The sequence below is a fragment of the Magnolia sinica genome, chromosome 12, assembly GCF_029962835.1.
Source record: "Magnolia sinica isolate HGM2019 chromosome 12, MsV1, whole genome shotgun sequence".
NCBI lineage: Eukaryota > Viridiplantae > Streptophyta > Magnoliopsida > Magnoliales > Magnoliaceae > Magnolia > Magnolia sinica.
This window is the reverse complement of record NC_080584.1, coordinates 75,417,145-75,427,677: the sequence shown is the minus strand read 5'-3', so window position 1 is coordinate 75,427,677 and position 10,533 is coordinate 75,417,145.

Sequence of the window (10,533 nt, the reverse complement as noted above, 5' to 3'; positions counted from 1 at the left end):
ACTAGAAAAATACCCTCGACTACTCCACCGGTCGATGATTGCGGGTCCTGGCCTGGCGCCTGCTGCACAGAATAAAAGCGGCCCTGAGCTGGTAAGGGAAGCAACCCCGAAGACTGAGGGTCCTAAGTCTGTGCCTGCTGAGCTGCGATACATACTGGACCCAGGGACCGGACATGCAGATATCCCCTCTGCTGGTGCTGCGGCTGCTGCTGTCTCTCACTACAAGAAATATGGTTTTTACCGACGAAACTTTTACCTACGAAATTAATTTTCGTAGGTAAAGATGACTTTTATCAACGAAAATCATTTTCGTAGGTAAAAGTAACCTTTTACCAACGCAATTAAATTATGTAGGTAAAAGTCATATTTACCTACGAAAATTTTCGCAGGTAAAGGGTCTTTTTCATTATCCCTTTACTTTTACCTACGAAATTAGATTTCGTAGGTAAAAGCCATCTTTACCTACACAAATTTTTGTAGGTAAAGGGTGTTTTGAATTTTTCAAAACAATAAAAAATCGAAAAGGTTACTTTTACCAATGAAATATAATTTCGTAGGTAAAAGATATCTTCACCTACAAAACGTTTGGTAGGCAAAAGGTGTTTTCAAATTTTCTATGTTCGAAAAATGAAAAGTTTACTTTTACCTAGTAAAAGCTATCTTTACCTACGAAAATGTTCGTAGGTAAAGGGTGTTATTAATTTTTCAAAATACAAAAAAAAATCGAAAAGATTACTGTTACGGACGAAATTTAATTTCGTAGGTAAAAGTCATTTGTACCTACGAAACCTTTTGTAGGTAAAGGGTGTTTTCAAACTAAAACCCATCTTTACCTACGGACATTTTCGTAGGTAAACGGTGTTTCGCATTTTTCGAAGCAACAAAAAATCGAAAAGCTTACTTTTACCGATGAAATTAATTTCATAGGTAAAATCCATCTTTACCGACGAAACTTGTCGTAGGTAAAGGTGTTTTGAATTTTTGAAAAAATCAAAAATCGAAAAGTTTCCTTTTACCTACCAACAGTTTCGTAGGTAACAAAACATGTATGAGGCTTTTACCTACAACTATTTTCGTAGGTAAAAACCACTACAAGAAAGAGGGTTTTTAGCGATGAAATTATTTTCGTAGCTAACAGTCCCCTTTAGCGACGAAAAGTTTCATAGCTAAAGGGCGTTGCGGATTTTGGAAAAAACAAAAAAACTTGAAAGGGTACCTTTGAGCGACGAAATTATTTGCGTAGTTAAAAGTCCACTTTAGCGACGAAAATTTGCATAGCTAAAGGTCGTTCTGGATTTTGGAAAAAACAAAAAAAAATCGAAAGGGTACCTTTTAGCAACGAAATTATTTTTGTAGCTAAAGGGCGTTCCGGACCTTTTAGCGACGAAAATATTTTCGTAGCTAAAGGGCGTTGCGGATTTTGGAAAAAACAAAAAAAATAAATTGAAAGGGTACCTTTTAGCGACGAAATTATTTTCGTAGCAAAAAGTCTCATTTAGCGACGAAAAGTTTCATAGCTAAAGGGCGTTCCGGATTTTGAAAAAAGCAAAAAAATCGAAAGGGTACCTTTTAGCGACGAAATTATTTTGGTAGCTAAAAGTCCACTTTAGCGACGAAAAATTTCATGGCTAAAGGGCGTTCTGGATTTTGGAAAAAGCAAAAAAATCGAAAGGGTACCTTTTAGCGACGAAATTATTTTCGAATCTAAAAGTCCCCTTTAGCGACGAAAAGTTTCGTAGCCAAAAGGGCGTTGCGGATTTTGGAAAAAACAAAAAAAATCGAAAGGGTATTTTTTAGCGAGGAAATTCGTTTCGTAGCTAAAAGTCTACTTTAGCGACGAAAATTTGCATAGCTAAAGGGCGTTCCGAATTTTGGAAAAAACAAAAAAAAATTAATTCGAAAGGGTATCTTTTAGCGTCGGAATTATTTTCGTAGCTAAAAGTCACCTTTAGCGGCGAACATTTTCATAGCTAAAGGGCGTTCTGGATTTTGGAAAAAACAAAAAAATCGAAAGGGTACCTTTTAGCGACGAAATTATTTTCGTAGTTAAAGGGCGTTTCGGATTTTGGAAAAAACAAACAAAAATTGAAAGGGTACCTTTTAGCGACGAAATTATTTTCGTAGCTAAAAGTCCACTTTAGTGACGAAAATTTGCGTAGCTAAAGGGCGTTCCGGAATTTGGAAAAAACTAAAAAATCGAAAGGGTACCTTTCAGCGACGAACTTATTTTCGTAGCTAAAACTCACCTTTAGCGATGAACATTTTCATAGCTAGAGGGCATTCCAGATTTTGGAAAAAAACAAAAAAATCGAAAGGGTACCTTTTAGCGACGAAATTATTTTTGTAGCTAAAGGGTGTTCCGGATTTTGAAAAAAACAAAAAAAATTGAAAGGGTACCTTTTAGCGACGAAATTATTTTCGTAGCTAAAGGGCGTTCCGGATTTTGAAAAAAACAAAAAAAAAAATCGAAAGGGTACCTTTTAGCGATGAAATTATTTTCATAGCTAAAGGGTGTTTTGAAATTTCAAAAAAGGGAAAAAATCGAAAAGGTTCCTTGTAGCGACAAAATTATTTTCGTAGCTAAAAGGCACCTTTAGCTAGCGATGAAAATATTCGTCACTAAAGGGTGTTTTGAATTTTTCACATGGCAAATTTTCGCACTGTGTTGTTGGCAGTAAGACGTTTACCGATGAAAATGTTCGTCGATAAAAGTGTTTTTCCTATGTTTTAATTTTTAAAAATCTTTGTCGGTAAAAATGTGTGTGTGTATATATATATATATAAAGAGAGAGAGAGAGAGAGAGAGAGAGAGAGAGAGAGAGAGAGAGAGAGTTTATATCATATGAATGGAAATTTATATATATATATATATATATATAATTAAAAGGTAATATTTAAACGATTTGTAATATCACATGAAAAAGAATAGTGAAAAGTTTATAAATTTTAACTGTGTTTAAGAAACATTTTGAGAACAAAATAATGCTTTTGAAGAAAAAAATCAGCATTTTAAAATTTTTGAAAAAAAATTAAAATATGAGATAATTTTTGAGATTTTGAAAATAAAAATTCAAAATTTGTATTTTTATAATAAAAATGATATTTAGTTAAAGGATTAAAAAAAATATACATTTTGAAAAAAAAATGTTAAATTTATTTGTGAAAAATAAAATTACTAAATTATTAGGCACATCCACTAATTGAACCTTTAATTGTTTTTGGACAATCTAATCAGTTCAAGTTGAAGAATAAATAACTTTAGATGTTTAAATCAAATTTCAATGAAATTGTTGATCTATCTTGTATGCCCAATATCTTTCTCATATGTAGCTTGATTGAGGCGAGTAACTAGTCAAATTGAGAGTATTGATCAGTAGAATAGAGTGAATGGACCAGACATGTAAAATGGGCCAAATATTTTGGTTAAAATTGTCACCCAATTTATTGACCTATTGAATACCTAAGAATTGATGTTAGTAAGTTTTGTGGGCCCCATCATGATGTGTGTCGAACATCAACACTGTGGATTTGATGTGTCCCCTTTAGGTTATGAGATATCTCAAAAATCATCGGTAAACGAAACTCAAGTGGGCCATACCATTTAAAACTATGTGAAGACATCCTAAAACTATAAAAGCACTTGGTGGGGCCCACGTGAGTTTTGGATGCGGTTGAAGCTTGGTCTGACCCCTCATCCAAGTGGGACACACATAATGAGTGGGTTGGATATGTGAATCACATTTAGGCAGGCCCAATATATGATTTTGAATGTTTTGAGGAAACCTTTCTCCACTACATTTAAGTGAGTTACTCGTTACCTTTACCAGAGTAAACTCTGTGGGGTCCACCTTTTTTTATTTATTTTATCCACTCCATTCATCCATGTTAACAGATATTTTGAGGTCTAAAGAACAAAAAGGAAGCATATCCAAAGCTCAAGTGGACCACGCCACAGGAAATAGTGTGATTGAACCTCTATAATTTAAAATTTCTTGGAGGTCATAGAAGTTTTTGATTAAGCTGATGTTTGTGTTTTCTATTCATTTATATATATTTTTGATATTATGAACAACCTTTCTTGGAGGCCATAAAATTTCTGTCTTTGGACAATCTGATCAATATAGATTGAAGAGTAAATAACTTCATATGTTTAAATTAAAATTCACTCAAATTGTTGATCAATCTTGTTTGCCCAATATCTTTGTCATATGTAGCATGATCGGGGCGAACAACTAGTCAAATTGAGGGTAATGATCAGTAAAATAGAGTGAATGGACCAGACATGTAAAATGGGCCAAATATTCTGGTCAAAATTGTGACCCAATTTATTGACCTCGTGAGAACTTAAGAATTGATGTTAGTAAGTTTTGTGGGCCCCATCATGATGTGTGTCGAACATCAACACCATGGATTTGATGTGTCCCCTTTAGGTTATGAGATATCTCAAAAATCATCGGTAAACGAAACTCAAGTGGGCCATACCATCTAAAACTAATCGAAGACATCCTAAAAAATATAAAAGCACTTGGTGGGGCCCACATGAGTTTTGGATGCGGTTGAAACTTTGTCCGACCCCTCATCCAAGTGGGACACACATAATGAGTGTGTTGGATATATGAATCACATTCAAGCAGGCCCCATATATGATTATAAATGTTTTAAGGAAACCCCTCTCCACTACATTTAGGTGAGTTACTCGTTACCCTTAGCATATTGAGTAAACTCTGTGGGGTCTACCGTTATTTATTTATTTTATCCACTCCGTTCATCCATGTTCACCATTGAAATAGTGTGATTGAACCTCTACCATTGAAAAATTCTTGGAGGCCATAGAAGTTTTGCATCAAGCTGATGTTTGCGTTTTCTCTTCATTCATATCTTTTTCAAACAAGAACTCCAAAAATGGAATAATGCCACAGGAAACAGTAGGAATAATGATTTCCACCGTTGAAATCTTCCTATGGCCTACAGTGATTTTTATTTGTCATCCAACCTATTCAATAGATCACAAATACATGGATGAAGGGAAAACTAAAATATCAACTTGATCCAAAACTCCAGTGGCCTCCCAAAATTTTTCAATGGTAAATGTTTAGTTTATACTATTTCCTATGATGTGGTCCACTTTAGATTTTTATAGGCTTTATTTTTGAGCTTCTGTAATAAAATTATATGTTAAAATGGATGGATGGAGTGGACAAAATGTATAAATCATTGTGGGCCCCACAAGATTTACTCAGTATACTTGTGAATGGATTGGCTACTCTCCCACACCAACTAATGGCTCGTGGTTGATGCTCTGTGGCCCCCACCATGATGTATGTATTTCATCCATGCTGTCCATATATTTTTACAGATAATTTTACAATATGAGACCAAAAATGAGATATATCCAAATCTCAAGTGGACCACATTACAGGAAACAGTGTTGAATGAGCGTCGACCATTAAAAACATTTTGGTAGCTATAAAAGTTTTGGATCAAGCTGAATTTCCCTTCATCTGGTCTTGTATGACCAAATCAACAGACTGGATGTCAAATAAACAGTACAGTGAGCCTTAGGAGGATTTTAATGGTGGATATCCAATCACTATTGTTCTCATGTGGTGTGGACCACCTGAGATTTATATCCCTCTAATTTTTGACACAGAGCTCTAAAATGATCTTTGAAAATGGATGAACGGAATGGATGAAACACATACATCATGGTAGGGCCCACAGAGCACCCGCTTGAAACCGCCCAAAATTGGGCGCGCGCTTAAAACAGAGGCGCGCCCAATCCCTCTGCCCTCTCTCTTTCTCTCTCTCTCACCCCTGCCTCTGCCCTCTCTCGCCGCGCCCAATCCCTCTGCCCTCTCTCTCTCTCTCTCACCCCTGCCCTCTGCCCTCTCTCGCCGCGCCCAATCCCTCTGCCCTCTCTCTCTCTCTCTCTCTCTCTCTCTCTCTCTCTCTCTCTCGCCGTCCCGGTCCCAGACACCCCTAGCCCGGAGGCCGTGCGTCGCCCTCCTTCCGACGTCTGACCTCTCTCTCTCTCTCTCTCTCTCTCTCTCTCTCTCAGATCTGCTGCGCCATCGGATTTCTCTTCTTCAGAGGTCGATTTTCTCGTTGATTTTTAACGGTAAGTCTACGATCTTTGATAGTTTCTATTTTCTCCGTTGGATGTTGAGATCTCTATTTCAAGTTTGAGTTTTCTGGATATTTTCTTCTTGAATCCGTCTCTCTTCTTGAAATATTTGAGTTTTGAGTTTATTTTTCTTATTTGTATGTGATTTATTTGAAGATATTAGGGTTTCATGCCATTTTCTGCTTCTGTTTTTCAGATATGAAGCTTTTTTCTAGAGAAATTTGAGGGGGTGTTTTTTTTTTTTTTTTTTTTTGTGCATGATATTAGGGTTTCCATATGGCTCAACGGATGGAAACAACAACCTGGTCGAAAATACTAGCACATGATATTAGGGTTTCCATATGGCTCATAGGAATATGCAGAGTTCTGTAGTTTAGAAATGCATGTTCTCAGTTAGAGTTGCAACTGAGTTCAGCTTGATCCATAGTCCATCAGAAAATTTAGTTCAATAGCAATGAATTTAGCAATGCATTTCAGTTCACAGAAATTCCAATGGTATGGACTTCAACAAAATGTTCAGTTCAAGCTACAATCCACATTCCAGTTCAAGTTCAGTTCACAAATGAGTTCCAGTTCATAGATTTGTCTGGAGTTTAGTCTATGAATCGTTGACAAATTAGATTAGGATCTGCTGCAATCACATGATGCAATCCAGCTCACATGAGTGCATGAATCAGTTTACAAATGAGTGCAAGAAAGAAAAGCAACCATTGATTTGGAAAAAAACCATTAATGTGCATCACTTCACAAAAACCTGCAACCCATCACTGTAATCACAGAATAAGTGAATGAATCACTTCACAACCATCCATCGATCTGCATCACTTCACAAGCATGTGCATAACATTAGTTGCAAAAGTCTAGGATCTAGTATTGCTATCATCTAGATTCATGAAATAAGACACATTCATCATCCATCAATGAAGTACAATGGTGGAAGTTTACCGTCACAATGACTATACCCATCACCCACAAATTTCACTTCGTCTACAACAGGGCATTGATTCCACACTTCCGTGTTAGCAGTAACAGCATGGAAATTATCATCCCAACTGTACCCATTTTTCTGAAGTAGTGTTTGTAGAATGTGATATAGCCTTTTGAGAAGGTGGTAACAACTTTTAATTTACCTATATACATCAAGTGGTCACTGAGCCTATTCACTTACAAAATCCTGTTGATGTCCTGGAAAAAGAAGAAGCTTAAAACTCTCCTTCTTCTTCTTCTTCTTCTTTTTTTTCCTTTTTTTTTTTACTTTTTTTTTTTGGAGATCTTAAAAGTTCTTTTTTCTTTCAACTGTAATTGAAATTTTAGATATTTAAACTCGAAAAAGTGAAATCGATAATACATAGGCATGGCAGTTATGAGAGTGTTTAATGCCATTCTTGTTGTCTGGTTTTACTTCTCCACATAGGCACCCTTGAGGAAATGATTACAGTGGCTTAGTCCAAGTCACTTTAGATATGTTTGAGATGCACCTTTTTGTCTCACAGGGTTATGGTTCAATCATCAAGGGATACACCCTCAATGGTGTTCTTTTGGGGCTAGCAAAAGGATTGTCATCCCTTGGAAGGTACTTGATGCCTTTGCAGAAATCCTTGACCTTCTCAATGTCTTAATACAGATTGTTTAACAGTTAAGGTCTGAGGAAAGGCAACTCCTTGGATGTCAATTTTCCCTAATTTCCCACATCTGGCAACCTCATTTCAATATGGTGGTCTAAATACCTGTTTATGACTAGTGGTGATATGATTCGGCTGAATAATGTATCTTACTTAGCATTTTTGTCTTTCATTTAAGTGCTAACAGGCCACATTAACTCCCAAGCTACTTGTGAATGTTATGGCACTGATCATTTGGCTGCTGGCTTGTGTTACAGTTCATGATAAGAAAGAGTATGCTGTTAATGCTTCTGCTTGTGGCAACATATTCACTCGGCATAGATTTGAAGCCTCTTCAAAGTCCAGTTCTTCCAGGATCACCAATATATGTGCCCCAATTTTTAACTATATCTCATTTCATTAGGTGCATTTTATACATTCTGCAATGCAACATGCTGATATTGACAGTGTTATGACATGACTAACTCTATACTATAGATAAGTTGCAGGCTGATATTTGCCCTCCTACTTGTTTGACTTTAGAACTGATAGTAAGCGGGAACTATTGGTCATAGGTCAGTGAGTAATATCATGCCGTATGAGATATCTACAAGTTAGTAATATCCCTTTGCATGTGCTGTAAAATCTTAGGAGGGACTGTTTACGTTATGCCAGTTGTTGTAGTTTTTCTGCTCAGCATTGTTGCTCTAGCGTGGTGGTGCAGCCACAGTTAGGATTTTGCACCTTCCCTCGTAAAGTCCCTTTCATTGGAGCATACGATGCACATTGTTCTCTGTTGAACTCAACAAATCAGGAAAAGATTAAACTCAACAAACAGCTCCCTTAGTCGGCAACATCATTAAGGTCAGTCTTCATTGTCAGATCAAAATTTTTGAAGGAAAATGCATACATTTTCTTTTTTATTTCATTTGAGTAAGTTTTACTTCTTATAATACTTGTACTAAGCTTTTAACTATGATTGTTTCCCTTTGATAAATCAAGTTATTTGCAGATACTGTGCCGAGTGAGAAGGATCCTCTGCTTGGAGTGAATTTGGAGAAAAATGTGGCTTTAAAGCAGGATGCAGCCCACGGTAGCATTTCAAATCCCAACTGTATATTTGGAGTGGATCCACGTCAAACCTCATTTGTTTCAGAGAAGAAAAAACCCATGTTTCGTTCTAAGATATGGAGAAATCTTCTTTGCAGGTGTAATGCTTGCACAAAATTCTATGTCCAGCAAAGCATGATAGGTTGTCTAATTGATGAGGACTCAATTGAGGAATATGAAAAGGTGGCAAAGTAAAAGAGGAAGGAGAAATTGGAGCAACAGGAAGGAGTTGAGTTAAATTTTCTCAGCAAACTTGGTCATGTCCAAAAGATTGAGATTCTGAATGGCATTGCTGACATGAAGAATGAGCTCAGGTCCTTCATGGTATGGGTTCTATGTTCTGAATTTCCTGTTTTTATATGTGATTCTGTCTGTAATTCTGAATTCTTATTTTAAAGGGGCTACTATAGGGGAGGGTCACAAATTTCATTTTCTTTCATCTGAAATTTCTTTTTTATCAATAAAGGTATTGACTTTTATGTCCCCGTCTATTAAGCATCCTCTTTATATATTTCTCTACATTTCTTCTCCACTATCATCTTACTCAGCTTTTCATCCAGCAAGCACCTTCAACCCCCCTTTTTCCCCTTTTCTTTTCTTTACAGGGGTTTTGTTTTGTACGTTTTGCCACAAAGAGGCTGCTTTTAAAGCCCGGAAAGAAAAAGATGGATCTATGGTAAAATAATTACTGCAGAAATCTGGCCTATCATTGTCTAGACCTTTTCATTTTCAAGTGGCTTCTAGTTTCAGTTCCTAACTCACTGTTAGTTTTAAATCATAGAGCCAATAGTTGCTTCCTGCCATGATTTCGTACTATGAAAATATGATTTAATTTGATGCAGAAGTCAGTATCAGATTTTAGCATTTAACTGCAAGTTTAGTTTGGAAAGTAAATCCCATTCATTTTAAAGAGGATGTTTAATATATTCTCATGTTGTTTTACGCTGGGTAATAGGGATTTCTGTGGGGCCTTGGAGGCCAAGGTATTCCAAAATGGTTATATAATGGCCGTTATGTAATGATAATGGTGGTCACTGTTAGCCATTACGTAATGCTAATGGTGGTCACTATTAGTCATTACGGCGTCGTAAGGGCTATAATGGTCATTACAGAAAAATTGACCTGTAAGAGCCCGGTAATGGTCCATTCCAGGGCCAAAATAGTTTTTTTTTTTTTTTTCCAAAAAAAGAAAAAAGAAAAAGAAAATCCGAGATGGCTGTTACAAGCACTGTTAAGTAACGTTAAGGAATACCATGTTGGGCGCTCTTCTTCTTCTTCTTCTGTTGTTGCATATGGTAGATCAAAACTCTCATGGCCCCTTGAGGTGCTTGTTGTTCTTTGGAACGAAAAGGCGCCAATGAGGGGGCTGTAGTCTCGTTTGTGAGGGAGTGATGAGAGGGTTGCTTGCTATGGGTCAATCCACATGTGTTTTGTAAAAAGCTTGTTTTGTTCTTGAATAAACTTTGTTGGCATTCAGTAAAAAAGGAAAGACCTTGTAGGTTGTGTCATCTATATGAATCATTATCCTGGACAGTAAAAATATAAATTAAATGGTGTAGGTTTTGCGTCATCCGTAGATTTATCCCCCTCGTTTGCATTAGGAAATATACAGTAACCTTGTTAAGTTTCAAAAGAGAATCAAGCATCATAGATATGCAAATGTATAAAATATCTCCTTAGAGATCCGATGTCATAAAG